This window comes from Panthera onca, chromosome F1 (assembly GCF_046562875.1).
Source record: "Panthera onca isolate mPanOnc1 chromosome F1, mPanOnc1 haplotype 2, whole genome shotgun sequence".
NCBI lineage: Eukaryota > Metazoa > Chordata > Mammalia > Carnivora > Felidae > Panthera > Panthera onca.
Window position 1 is genome coordinate 811,403 of NC_138355.1, and position 14,115 is coordinate 825,517.

The 14,115-nt window shown below is 38.2% G+C and overlaps 1 protein-coding gene across 3 annotated transcripts in view; it reads left to right on the forward strand.

The window, feature by feature from the left end:
- Nucleotides 1-14,115, forward strand: part of LOC132676164 (IQ motif and SEC7 domain-containing protein 1-like) — a 60,335-nt gene that overhangs the window by 10,585 nt on the left and 35,635 nt on the right. For all 3 annotated transcript variants that reach the window (XM_078441073.2, XM_078441074.2, XM_078441077.2), the window contains exons 3-5: nt 9,353-9,425; nt 12,294-12,354; nt 12,467-12,669. The gene's annotated coding sequence lies outside the window, so the exon portion shown is untranslated. The remainder of the gene's footprint in view (nt 1-9,352; nt 9,426-12,293; nt 12,355-12,466; nt 12,670-14,115) is intronic.

Here is a 14,115-nt window from a genome sequence, read left to right on the forward strand (position 1 = left end):
TATGAACTAGCAACTGTATTTATAGGTATATACCCAAGAAAAATCAAAACATGTTCACATAAAAAGGTGTTCATCACACAAAAAATAACCTCAAAATGGATGAAAGACCTCAATGGAAGACAGGAAGCCATCAAAATCCTCAAGGAGAAAGCAGGCAAAACCCTCTTTGATCTTGCCTACAGCAACTTCTTATTCAAAACGTCTCCAGAAGCAAGGGAAACAAAGGCAAAAATGAACTAGGGGGACTTCATCAAAATAAAAGCTTCTGCACAGTGAAGGAAACAATCAGGAAAACTAAAAGGCAACCGACAGAATGGGAGAAGGTATTTGCAAATGACATATCAGATAAAGGGTTAGTTTCCAAAATCTACAAAGAACTTATCAAACTCAACACCCAGAACACAAGTAATCTAGTGAAGTAATGGGCAAAAGACATGAATAGACACTGCTACAAAGAAGACATCCAGATGGGCATAAAAATCAAAACCACACTGAGATACCACCTTGCACCTGTCTCTGTTTTCTAAGAAATTAAGGAAATGAAACAAACAAACAAAAAACTATAATCAGTAGTATGTTTTTATACGGGGTCTGATAGTTCTGTTTTTTCTAGAACAATCCCTGTTAATTCTTTTGATTCCTATCTGCCAGAAAAGTGAACTAAGTCCTAGTTAGTTGGAGAAAATTAACTAATTTTTCATATTTGAGAGGAAATTGTATATGGTAGAACATAGTGGCAACCACCAGGATTCTCTTTTTTTTCCTTCTGAGTAAAATAGGATTGTTGCTTGTTTCACACTTTCTGACATCATGAATTCATCTATTCTTTTTAAGCCTTTCTTCAAATGGATATATAGGAATGTAGGAATTTTCCAGGCAAATACCAAGAAAAAGAGTTTCTAAGAAAGATATTCTGTGACATAGCCTTCTGACTGTAACCATGTGTAACACATCAACCCAAATAATAAAAATTTCATATAACGCCATTGTGTTAGAGGCACCCCAACGACACCCAGATTTGATTATTGACCAGAAGAACTCCCAGACCTCAGCATATAGTTGTACTCATGCCTGTGGTTTGGTATGGGGACAGGCTAGAAAGGCCAATCAGCGCAGAGAAAAGGTGCATGGGGTGAAGGCCAGAGAAGACCAAGCGCAGGCTTCCAGGAATCCTTTCTCTATGGAGTTAGCAGGATGTGCTTAATTCCTCCAACATCAAATTAGGACAGCACAAGTAAAATATTGTCTGCCAGTACAAGGCTTATGGATACTCAGTGCCCGAGTTCTCATCAAATGCTAATCACATAGGCATCTTCTCCTTAGCATGTCCCAAAATTCCAGGTTTTCAGAAGGAAATCAAGTGTACGGCCTTAAGCACATTGATTGTACCAGCACTTAGGCAGAGTGAGCCACTTTTAAGCAGCTAGAGAATGGTGGGAACCCTCCTTAAATCCAAGATCCCAGGGAACAACCAAGGGCCAGTCATTCAAGTAGGATGTTCTGAGGGTAGCCATCTTTGGCCTGCTGAATGAATGAAACCTGTTCTTCATAGGAATTATAGCCCTGACATCATTTTTCGTGGTGTCTTCAAATTTTATTTTACTAGCAAGTAATATGATGGTTACCATGGTAGGCCTTTCAGTTTCATCATCCATATGAAGTAGGCGTTTGTACAAAAATTACTAGGGCAATATTAGGTCGTTATAATCTTTTTTTATGTGACTAACTTTTCATTATGATTCTAAGATACGATCAACATAATGATTTTTGATTTAAAATTAGAATAAAATTTCTTAATTATATGGAAAACCCAGGTTTTGTTCCTATAGTGCTAAATCCCTGTTTGTAGTTATAAGATATTTGATCATATTCACCAATTGTTTTCTTGCCTAAGTATATGAATAACTTTTGTATTTTTGTGTATTGCTTTATGTATTTTCATATACTTCCATATGGGAGAGAGTCTCCATATTGTGTTACTTTGATCTCTATCTTAATTTTTAAGGTGACTGTATCATGCGTTAATATATGCTAAGAGTAGCTTCAATGGATACCGTGTTTTTTTTATTATTGTTGTTTTATACATTTAATAAGCCTTATTTTTCACAGCAGTTTTAAGTTCACAGCAAAATATAATAGAAAGTACAGAGAGTCTCCATATACCATACCATGCTCCCGTACACACCTAGCCTCCCATTGTTGTCAACATCTTGCACGACAGTGGTCCATTTTAGTAGTATATTTTTTTCAATTCCTTTGTTTAATTTTTAGCGAGAGAGCATGCATGTGTGTGAGCAGCAAAGGGGCAGAGAGAGAGGGGAGAAAGTATCCTGTGTTGTCAGCACAGAGCCTGATGCAGGACTTGATCCAATGAACTGTGACATCATGACCTGAGCTCACATCCAGACTTGGATGCTGAACCAAATGAGCCACCCAGGCACCGTGAGAACTGTGATGCATTTTATATGGACACTAACTCATCATTTTCAGGCCAAGTCTCTAATTTGCATTAGCGTTCAGCCTTGGTGTTATACATTCTGAGTTTTCACAAATGTGTCATGATGTAAATCCACCTTTGTGGTATCGTGTGAAAGAGTTTCACTGCCTTAAAAGTCCTCTGTGCTGTGCCCATTTCTCCCTACATTCACCCCAACCCTTACCTCCATAGTCTTGCTCTTTCCAGAGTGTCATATAGTAAGAATCATGCAGTGGATATCTTTGAATGTTTAGAACATTAAATTTTCCCGGTAATTGAATGTAGGCATTCAAGATATTCTTTGCCCTTTGTTTTGTTTAGTTGCTCATCAGTAGAGGATCTGATGACCTCTGCTTTCCATGAAAAAAACATGATTTCTCTAGATGTGTGTCACCTAATGGGGAGGGTTGAGAAAAATGACATCATGAACCACTACACAGCACTCACATTAGGATCATCCTCCTCTGTGATATGCGGTGGGTCTAGTTAGACTCTCTAGAAATGGAAGGAGACAGTCTCAAGAGGTTAGGACTTTATCAAACTGGAATGCCAAATCCTTCTTACTTACCTTGCCATTGGAAATAAGGCCAGGGAAAGTCTGTTCGTTATGGTTTGGCCATGAAGCAAAGTACAATAGCTATAGAGCTCTAGCTCTATAGAGCCCACTTTGTAAGGGGGTGTTACATCCTAAATCTGAACAATCTCTACTGAAGGGCTGGGGAAGTTCTGCCGTGTGACTGCAAAGTAAACATACTCTCTTTTAACTCCTCTCATAGTGGAGGTCCAGAAAAATCATGCTCGTTTCAGTTTGACATTTTCAGCTTATGATCATCATTCTCCTAATGATACCATTTTCCTCCAGTGTCATAGAGTCAATCAGTGATGGTCATTGTAAACATCAGCTCACCTGTAGGTGTCAAATTCCGATAAAACCTATTCTTGCTTTGGTCAATATAGAGGAGAAAGTAAAATTTCTTAGTGCTTTAAGCCGACCAATGGTATAATTACCATTCAGTGTAGTGTGGTTTCCAGGTGTGGTCCCAAAGCAATACTTTTTGACAAATCACAAGCCGTACACTTGTAATTTCCTCTATTTTTCAATTGTTGATTTAACATGTATTTTGCTTTCTTCTTTAGGAGCAGATAAGAATGCTGAGGAAGACTCTATATCCAGCTAGGATTTTTATGGATTTGTAAAAATTACATTTGTTGGGGCACCTGGGGGCTCAGTCAGTTAAGGGTGTGACTCTTGATTTCAACTCACGTTTGTGAGTTCAAGCCCCATGTCCGGTTTTGCACTGACAGCCTACTTGAGATATCATTCCCTCCTTCTATGTGCGCTCACTCTCAAAGTATAAAGGAATGAAATGAAATGAAACAGAAAATTAAAGGAAAGGAAAGGAAAGGAATGAACTGAAAATTACGTGTTTCCTAAGGGAACGCAGAGAACAAAAGCAGTTATTGAGTGTTCTACCCTGCTCTAGACACTATATCCTATGCACAACATCTGTTAAGTTATACACTCATTGCATAGCTTTGCAAAGTATCTGTGTTATTGTAGCCTACTTTTTATTACTTTGGCAACTGTGGTTCAGGGAGGTTGATTACCCGCCCCATGGTTCCATAGTTAATGAGTAACGAGGGGTTTGCCCGTCAGCTTGTGTAGCTTCCACATCCATTCTCTGGTTCCTCAGCAGCACTAAGATGAAGATACAGATCCTAGGGCAGATCAACTCAGAATGTCAAAGCTAATGATGTCGGAACTCTAATTTAGGGTTTTCTTAAGAACTAAGTCCAAGCATTTGGCCTTATATATTTGACCAGTAGTGCTAACAAAAGTAATTAGTGCAGTGGTACAATTCCCTTGTTTTTACCATCAGAGATTTTAGGGTGGATGTCAGCTATGGCCATGGTGTCACGGCTTTTACATAATAAGCAAGATCAAGTCAGGCATATCCTTAGATGTCGTGATATCTCCTCTTCTTGAGACAAATGAGTTTTCTGTAAAGGAAAGATACCTAGTTGTAGACCATGTTAGTTAATTAAATTCAGCCTCTATTTCGAGGATATTGGTATATGATTCTCTGTTGCCTAAGTTCCCAGGCTGGTTTCTCTTTGGGCTAGTATGCTTAACCAGTTCTAGGAAGCTTTTTCTTTTTTTGGAGATTTTTCCCCATGATTTTTCTATACTGTATTTTTGCCCTTTTACTTTCTTCTCTGGTTTTATTGGTATTTTTTCCATTAATTTTTCCAATTGTGCCAGCTAAGGTCTCTCCATTTTTCCAGAGGCCAAATCAAAAGCACTTAGAATCTCAAGATTTAGTGAACCTCAGAGATTAATTCATCACAATACCCTCTGGTACTTCAACCTATGTTTAACCTCCTTGTCCAATGGTTGTACCCATGGAGAATTTGAAACTCAAAAGAGATTGGAGTGACCTAGTTGGATATGATAAGTGACAGAAATGAGATTTAAATTTGGGTTCTTTTCTTTTTTCTTTACTTCCTTTCTTTCTTTGTTTTTTTGTCTTCATCTTGCAGGCAAATGTTTTAATAATAGAAAGCTGGGAAGTGGGTCCAATGAATACAATGACGGAGGGTAAGAATCGAATTAGCAGAGGAGACCAGGTTTCAATATGAACAACACTGAGTTGGATAGGAATAAGAGTTTTAGAAAAGATGTCAGAATATGGGGGTTCATGCCAAGTGAGATAAAGGTGAATGACAGGAATGAAGGACCTAGGATTAGGGGAGATGTTTAGAATGGCATATTCAAATAGAGTGTTCAAGAGTGTCCTGACCAGGTTTCTGCTTTTGTGTGTGTTGGTTTCATTAAAGGTGCGAGCATACCTCAGATTTTCTGATGAGAGAGATTAAAAATCATTTAAGCTGCTGGGAAGAGTCTGTTTACAGCAAATAGAAATATGATATCCCATACTTCGACCCCAACTGAGGGAGGATGGCTTAGATCCTCTGAAGGAATTGGGGGTGGGGGGTGGAGATTCTGAACTACAGAGATTTATGGCCCAAGGCAAGCTGTCTCCTCACTCCACCTCTTTTCCTAAATCTGTGATGCCCTTCCCATGTACCTGTAGGGCTGGGGAGGGCTAGGATTGACTTGTCAAACCAGTAAGGGAGCTTCATCTGGATCGGTGATAACATGCCTATGTTGAGGTGACTGTGTGGATGACTGAGACTCCCAATTATCTTATTCTCCAGGAGCAGGACATGGCTCCTACCCTCGGTCATTTAAGCCCATCCTTGTAGGAGTCTGTGCCTTCATAGGCTAAAGATTGAAAGGTTGGGGAATGCCACAGAACCGTGCTGAAGAGTGATGTAGGAGTGGGAGCTCATAGGGAAAAAAATATTCAGGCAGTGTATAAAGAAATAGAGGCACAACTACCAGGACCATTTTGATCGCAGTCTCTCTCCTTGGGTAGCTGAATGCCCCTGAAGGCTTGGAAGGTCTTGCTAGTTATTATGGACCTAAATAAGGCAAGACCAGTGTAGGAACAAAGTTGGCCTTGGGAACTTTTCATCTTTTAATCTCTAATTAGTACTACCACTCATAACATAGAAACCTTAACTTGGATATATTTACTTAAACGGAGGTCTACGTGACACACAATGTAATATGTGATGCAACAACTCTGGATGTTCCATCATGCTCGCCATAAGCGTAGCTCCCATCTGTTAATGTATGATGCTATTACGATACCACTGACTAGATTCCCTATGCTGTACCTTTGAGCCTTGTGATTTATTCATTCTATAACTGGAACCCTGAACTTCCCTCTCCCCTTCCCCCATTTTGTCCATCCCCCCACCTCCCCTCCCTTCTGGCAAGAGTCAAATCTCTGCATTTATGGGTGTGTTTCTGCTTTTTCTCTGTTTGTTAATTTGTTCCCCTTTTTAGATTCTACACAGAAATGAAACCATATAGGATTTGTCTTTCTCTGTCTGACTTATTTCACTTAGCCTCCTACCGTCTATGTATATCCATGATATTTCAGATGGCATGATCTCATTCTGTTTTATAGCGGCATAATATTCCATTGTGTGTGTGTGTATGTGTGTGTGTGTGTGTGTGTGTGTGTGTGGTCTTTTCATGTGTTGGTGGACACTTGGGTTGCTTCCATATCTTGCCTATTGTAAATAATGCTATAATAAAGATAGGGGTGCATATATCTTTTCAAATTAGTATTTCCATTTCCCTTGGGTAAATAAATACCCAGTAGTGGAATTACTGGATCCTTTGGTATTTGTACTTTTAATTTGTTGAGGCCCTTCCTTACTGGCTTTCATTGTGGCGATACCAATTTACATCCCATGACCAGTGCACACGGGTTTTTTTTTTTTCCACACCCTAAGCAACCCTTGTTGTTTCCTGTGTGTTGAAACTGAGCCATTCTGACAGATGTGAGGTGAGAAGTCATTCTGGTAACGTTTATAGATATAATTTTCAACCATTTCAGAGAATTCCCTGCCTGTCACACTTGGTTATGGAAACTGAGACTGGGTCTTTCCTGGAGATTTCACAGGTTAGGAGAGGTGGAGGCAAAATAGAGAACTTAAAGTTTTTTTTTTTTTCAATATATGAAGTTTGTTGTCATATTGGTTTCCATCCAACACGCAGTGCTCATCCCAAAAGGTACCCACCTCAATACTCATCACCCACCCTCCCTTCCCTCCCACCCCCATCGATGCTCAGTTTGTTCTCAGTTTTTAAGAGTCTCTTATGAGTTGGCTATCTTCCACTCTAACCTCTTTTTTTTCCCTTCCCTTCCCCCATGGGTTTCTGTTAAGTTTCTCAGGATCCACATAATAGTGAAACCGTATGTTATCTGTCTTTCTCTGTATGGTTATTTCACTTAGCATAACACTCTCCAGTTCCATCCATGTTGCTACAAAGGGCCATATGTCATTCTTTCTCATTTCCACATAGTACTCCATTGTGTATATAAAGCACAATTTCTTTAACAGGGTCCAAATGTTGAAAGACCTATACTCTGAAAACCGTAAAACACTTATGAAAGAAATTGAAAGTGACAGAAAGAGAAAGACATACAATGCTCATAGATGGGAAAAATACATATTTTTAAGTGTCTACACTACCCAAAGCAATCTACAGGTGTAATGCAAGCCCTGTCAACATACCAACAGCATTTGCCACAGAGGTAGACAAACAATCCTAAAGGTTGTATAGAACCACAATAGACCTTGAATGGCCAAAGCAATATTGAAAATGAGGACCTGGAGGTATCACAATCTCAGCTTTCAAGTTTATTTCAAAGCTGTAGTAATCCAAACAGTATGGTGGGTACTGGCGTAAAAAATAGCCACATAGCTCAATGGAATAGAACCAAAAAGCCAGAATTAAATCCACGACTGTACGGTCAGTTCATCTTCCACAAACAGGAAAGAGTATCCAGTGAGGAAAAGGCAGTCTCTTCACCAAATGATGTTGGGAAAAACGGACAAGCCACATGCCAAAGAATGAACCTGGACCAATTTCTTTACCATAACAGAAATAAAGTCAAAATGAATTAAATACCTAAGTGTGAGACCTGAAACCATAAAAAATCCTTGAAGAGAGCACAGACCGTCATTTCTGTGGCTTTGGCTGTAGCAAAATTTTACTAGTTATGTCTCCTGAGCCAAGGGAAATAAAGCAAGAATAAACTATGGGGACTACATGAACCCACAAATGTTTTGCACAGTGAAGGAAACTGTCAAAAGTAAAAGGCAAGCTCTGGGATAGGAGAACATATTTGAAAATGTTTTGCAAATCCAGTAAAGTGTTAGCATCCAGAATATATAAAAAATTGATACAAGTCAACATCCCCTCCCACCAAAAAAGCCCAGTTCAAAATGAGCAGAAGACATAACCAGACATTTTTCCAAAGACAACATACAGATGGTCAACAGACACATGAAAAGATGCTCCCCAAAACTACAACGAGATACCACGTCACACCTGTCAGAATGGCTATATTCCAAGACACAAGAAGCAAGTGTTTGCGAGGATGTGGAGACAAAGGAAACCTCTTGCACTGTTGGTGGAAATGCAAATGCGTGCGGCCCCTGTGGAAAACAGTATGCAGGTTCCTCAAAAAATTAAAAACAGAACTCTCCTATGATCCAGTAATTGCACTACTGGATACTACCCAAGAGAATACAAAAACAAGAATTCCATGGGACACACGCATCCCTGTGTTTACTGCAGCATTATTTCCAATAACCAGCGCAAGTGTCCATTGACAAATGAGTGAACGAAGATGTCCTGCATGTATGTGTGTGTGTTTGTATGCGTAATTCATACACACACACACACACACACACACACACACACACACACTGGAATATTACTCAACCATGAAACAATGAAATCTTACCATTTGCAATCACCTGGATGGAGCCCGAGAGTAGTATGGTAAGCAAATTCAGGGAAAGAGAAATACCATATGATTTTACTCATTTAGCACTTAAGAAACAACAATTGAGCATAGGGAGAAAAAAAAGGGAGATACAAACCAAGAAATAGGCAATTAACTGCAGAGAATAAACAGATGGTTCCCAGAGAGGAGGCGAGTGGTGGGAGTGGTGAAAGAGGTGATGGGGATCGAGGAGTAGCCTTGTCATGATGAGCACGGGGTGAGTATGGAGTTGGTGAATCACTATATTAATAAACTAAAATAACCATGGATGTTACTATTACTTGAATTAAAATAAAACTTAATGAAAAAACCAGAGGCCAACTTTTAATTATACCAAGAAACTTTGTTTAATAAACAGATAGCTGAACTTTCACTTAATGTTTTAAATTTTGTTTTTATATAAATGAACATGTGTTTGTTGTATATTTTTGCTCTAAAGGCTTTCCCACAAACCTGGTCCTGATGATTCATGGTCTACATCAGCTAGCCAAGACTTAGATTTTGGTACCAAGGTAAAGTACCCTCATGTGAAACTCACTTTCCTGCTCTGAATTTAGTTTTCTCCCTTATTTACTCTGAAAATTTAAGAGGAGACTGTGTATCATCATTTTATGTGTGTCATGGAAAGTTAGCAAGAACAAACCTCTTTACACATACATGACGCGTTGAATGTTTTGTTTTATTTTGTTTTACTTTGGTAAATCCTAGAGATGGAGGCTGATAAAAGAATGGGCTGGAAAATATATAATGACGGTCAAATTATATTGGGAAAAGCTTTCCCATAATGGAGGAAATATGACATTTGGTTAAGGATAAGGATTCTTACTGTGATAGTAACATGACTGATAATACTCATGCCTAAATGAAATCTTATTGGATCCAAGTATCTATTGTAGGTTGCCCCCGCCCTGGGCAAGTTTTATTTTGGTAAGATACAGGATTTTCCTTTGGCTCTATCCTTTGTTCTACATTTAGACTAAAATAATATTAGAAAATGTAGAAAGTTAGATGTTTACATTATTTCTCAACATTTACCTCACAAAGGTGTTTCCCTGTAGTTTTGAAATAACTCCACGAAGAGTAAGTTAAAATTGTGCATCTCCCTGCAGGATACGTATTTTGCTGAAAAGAGTAGCTCTATGAGCAGAGGCTCTTCATAGCCAAGGTGTCAAATTTCTAATTTCAGAAGTCTTTCATATTCTAGCTTTTAAAAATATCTCCTCCTAGTCCTTGTGTCAGATTCTAAAATTTAAAGTTTCAGACATCTGATATTTATTTAAATATTCATTTCAAAACCCCTAAATCATTATAAGCTACTGGAGGTTAGGAAACCTACTTGTTTGACTTCTGGAGCTCCTAGAATAAAGTCTTGCTTGGAAGAAGCAATGTCATAGTTTTTGAATGTGAACAAATGAGTAGGGAAATGGAATTCCGTAGAATGGAGTTTGAAAAGCAATGAAATACGCATGATATATCACAATTAAATATGTGAATTTAAAAAGTCAGGCTTCAGTTTATATTCCGTTTTAGTGTTTAATACGTATAAACGCAAGTGAATTCTATTGAGGAAATCAAGAGTTACATATGAAAGAAGGTTACAGTATATTTTTAGTGTCCTCCCATTGTGAGCTTCGAATTGCAGAGAAAAAGTCCTCAGCCTTTGTTTGTGTAACGCCAACTGTGTCCCATTACATACATCCTTTGAAGGTTCACATTTCTTCCTAGAATTCTCATTCCCAATTCTTTTTCCATAGTGAAAGTTGATGTGTTAAGAACCTCTCTTTTTCTGTTCTTTTGTTAGTCTAGTAATAATTTATAGCTTTTCGGAAGGGATAGATGCCAGTAATTAAACATTTTTTTATAGTGAAAAAACTTAAATTCTTTATTACAGTATTTGTAAGCAGATAACTCTAGAGTGATAAAAGTCAGTATTATTAGAGACATACTGTGAATCGAAGCCTCTGTTTTACGTATAGTGTTTATATATATCTTTAAAAGGTTTAAAAAAGACTATTGCTCATTGTATATTCCCAATCCTACTTATGTACCCGTTAAAAAGTGTATGTTGTTTCCACTTACCTTATTTTGCTCACATTTCTCCTTTTCTTCCTTGTCTTAAGCTCATGCTTGATTGATTGCTCATGTTCTGTTTTTTTTCCTTTTTCCTCTTCTCCCCCCATGCTTTTTAAGGTATTTTTGATGTTTTTAAAGTTTATTTATTTTGGAGGGAGAGAGAGAGACAGAGTGCAAGCAGGTTAGGGGCAGAGACAGAGGGAGACACAGAATCCAAAGCAGGCTCCAGGCTCCCAGCTGTCAACACAGAGCTCAATATGGGTCTCAAACCCACAAACCATGAGGTCATGACTCATGAGCTGAAGTTGGGCACTGAACTGACTGAGCCACCTATGTGTTCCCCCCACCATGCCTTTTTTTTCATGGTTTACTCCTACAATAATGTTTCCTTGCAGAAAACATTTCTTTAGTGTCCTTTTAGTACATCACTTTCTGTCAATTCTGTTGTCAACATATTGGTTATGGAATTCTACTGTCTCTGTGTGGTTTCATCCATGACTTATTCCCCACAAGGTTTATTATTCTTTTTTCCTCTTTCTTGGAAGGAGCTGAGCTAAATGTTTTTGTAATGTTTGTATTTCTCCTGGAAAGGGAGGGAGAGAGAGAGAGAATGAGCAAGTGCTAGTAGGGAGGGGCAGACAGAGAGGGAAGGAGGGAATCTCAAGCAGGTACTGCACTGTCAGCACAGAGTCTGCTGTGTGGCTTGAACCCCACTAACAGTGAGTTCATGACCTCAGCTGAAATCAAAAGTGGATCACCTAACTGACTGAGCCACCCAGGCATCCCAGAAGGAGCTACATTTGAACAGTCATATTTTTTTAGTGTTTTGAGAAACAGAAGCAACTTAAACTGTTTGCAATTCCAACTTACCGACATAAGATACCACTGAAGAGTAAGTTTGTATATTTACTCTTACAAGAGATACTTCATGCCAGTCTAAATCATGCAAACACCTCACAAGATAACATATTTAAATTTCTTAGTTTTTTCAACATGCTTTCAATTACCTAGGGTTCAATGTTTATCTGAGATTACTTTGGTAAAGCATTTACCTGATATTAATCACTTACAGGTATGGCGAGTAACATTTTGAGACTACCTATGAGATCTCTTGTAATTCTCACCACATGAAAAAATGGAGACTGGTAATAAATAGTAAATGGCATAACTGAGATATGAATCTACATTTGAATGATTCCAAAGCCTGTGTTCCTTGTGTAATGGTGCTCATTTGGTAATGGTGAATATTACAATTATTTTATTGAATTGGATTCTTATAATCCTTAAAGCTATTAATTCTATTCTAGAATGTCCCGAAACCATGCATAGCAAAACTCCTGCATTCTTCTTGGCAATTCATGAAAAACGGTAAGCTATTGGAAGACTTGTATTATTCACTAATTCTTGTCCATTCTTGTGTTATTCACTCATTTGAAGTTACAGATATTTTCATGTCCTCTTTACTTTGTTTTCTACTAAGTGAAACCAAAACGTGGCACTGTGAAACCAGAAGGTGGAACCTTATCTGAGGACAACAATCCTGATTCTCAAAATTAAGATGTGGCTGAAAATCTTTCCAAAACACCAGCCCGAGTTTATGGTGATCATCTTCCTGTTTTACCATCATCTAAATCTCTTCTGAAACCTTCTCTCAAGACGTTAGCTGTCCTTGGTCTTGCAAAGGTAAGTTGTTTTGTTTTATACTGTCCCCACCCCATACCATCCTCTTGCTCTTTATAATGATGAAAAGGATCTTAGGAAGAAACGGAAGTCCTCAAGATCATAATAGAAATCAGTGTAATGACAACAGAGAGGAAGGTACAGGATTGAAATTTATAAAGTTGGGTGGGAGTAGACAATTCTCGGATACGCCTTTATGGAAGCAAAGAAGGAGAAGGCAGCTGGAAAGAATAGCTCGATGCATATGAAGATGAGGAGGGGGGTGAAGGGGAAGAATTCATTTTAGAAGGGCGAGTTGAACTTAAAGTATGAAGAGTTGAGAGAAAGTATCATAAAATCACAGCAGCAATAGTGGGATTAAGGCAGAGCAGATGCTCTTTAAATTATAAAATGTGGGAGGGAATATTTTAAGTGCAAATTAAGAAAAAAAAAAGCCAGGTAACAAAAAAATATGCTTAGACTCTTCTGAATGACTTACAGCTGATTTCTGTTAAGAACTGGAAGAAATTTTTGCCCTTACATTTCAGTTTAATAAAGGTGATATCCTAGATTTAGTTTAGCAAAACCTGTGTTTCTAAGGAATGCAAAGTGAAATCTGTTTTAGGCCATACCAGGTTGATTGCGAATTTTCACTTTTTGGCTATTGTCTTTTTGGGGTTTCTAAGGTAACTTACTGTGTGGTATAATCTTTGTATATTTTAGGTATTTTTGAGTAGAAAGAGAGGAAATAAACATTTATTCTTTTCATTAAGTAAAATTTCTGGTGATGTAAATAAGGTTCTTTATCCGTGAAATGAAAAACTAAATTTGAAGCTGCAACACTGAATTTGGTTTTTTTTGTTTTTTAGCTTATTTATTTATTTTGAGAGAGAGAGCAAGCAGGGTAGGGACAGGGAGAGAGGGGAGAGACAAAGATAATCCCAAACAGGCTCTTCATTGTCAGCACAGAGCTGGACCCATAGCTCAGACTCACAAACCGGTTTGTGAGAATATGACCTGAGCCCAAATCAAGATGCTTAACTGCCTGAGACACCCAGGTGCCACTTAAGCTGCCACACTCTGAAAGAAAAAAATATATATAAAATAGTATTTCTGCATTCTGAATTATCTTCTATTAATTTTAAGTTTTCAACTGTTTATATATTTTGAGAGAGAGAGAGACAGAGATTGAGACAGAGGCAGAGAGAGACAGAGAGAGAGAGAGAGAGAGAATCCTAAGCAGGCTCTGTGCTGCTAGTGTCAAACCTGAAACAGAGCTTGAATAACCTGAGCCAAAATCAAGTTGGACGCTTAACCAGCTGAGCCACCCAGGTGCCACTCTTGTTTTAATAGTATCTGCATAGAATAGACACATGCACACATACCAAATGAATGAACTCAACATGTATAAATTTTTGTCTAATATGAACTCTTTGTCATGACAGAATCATAAGGCAGGAAATGTTTCCA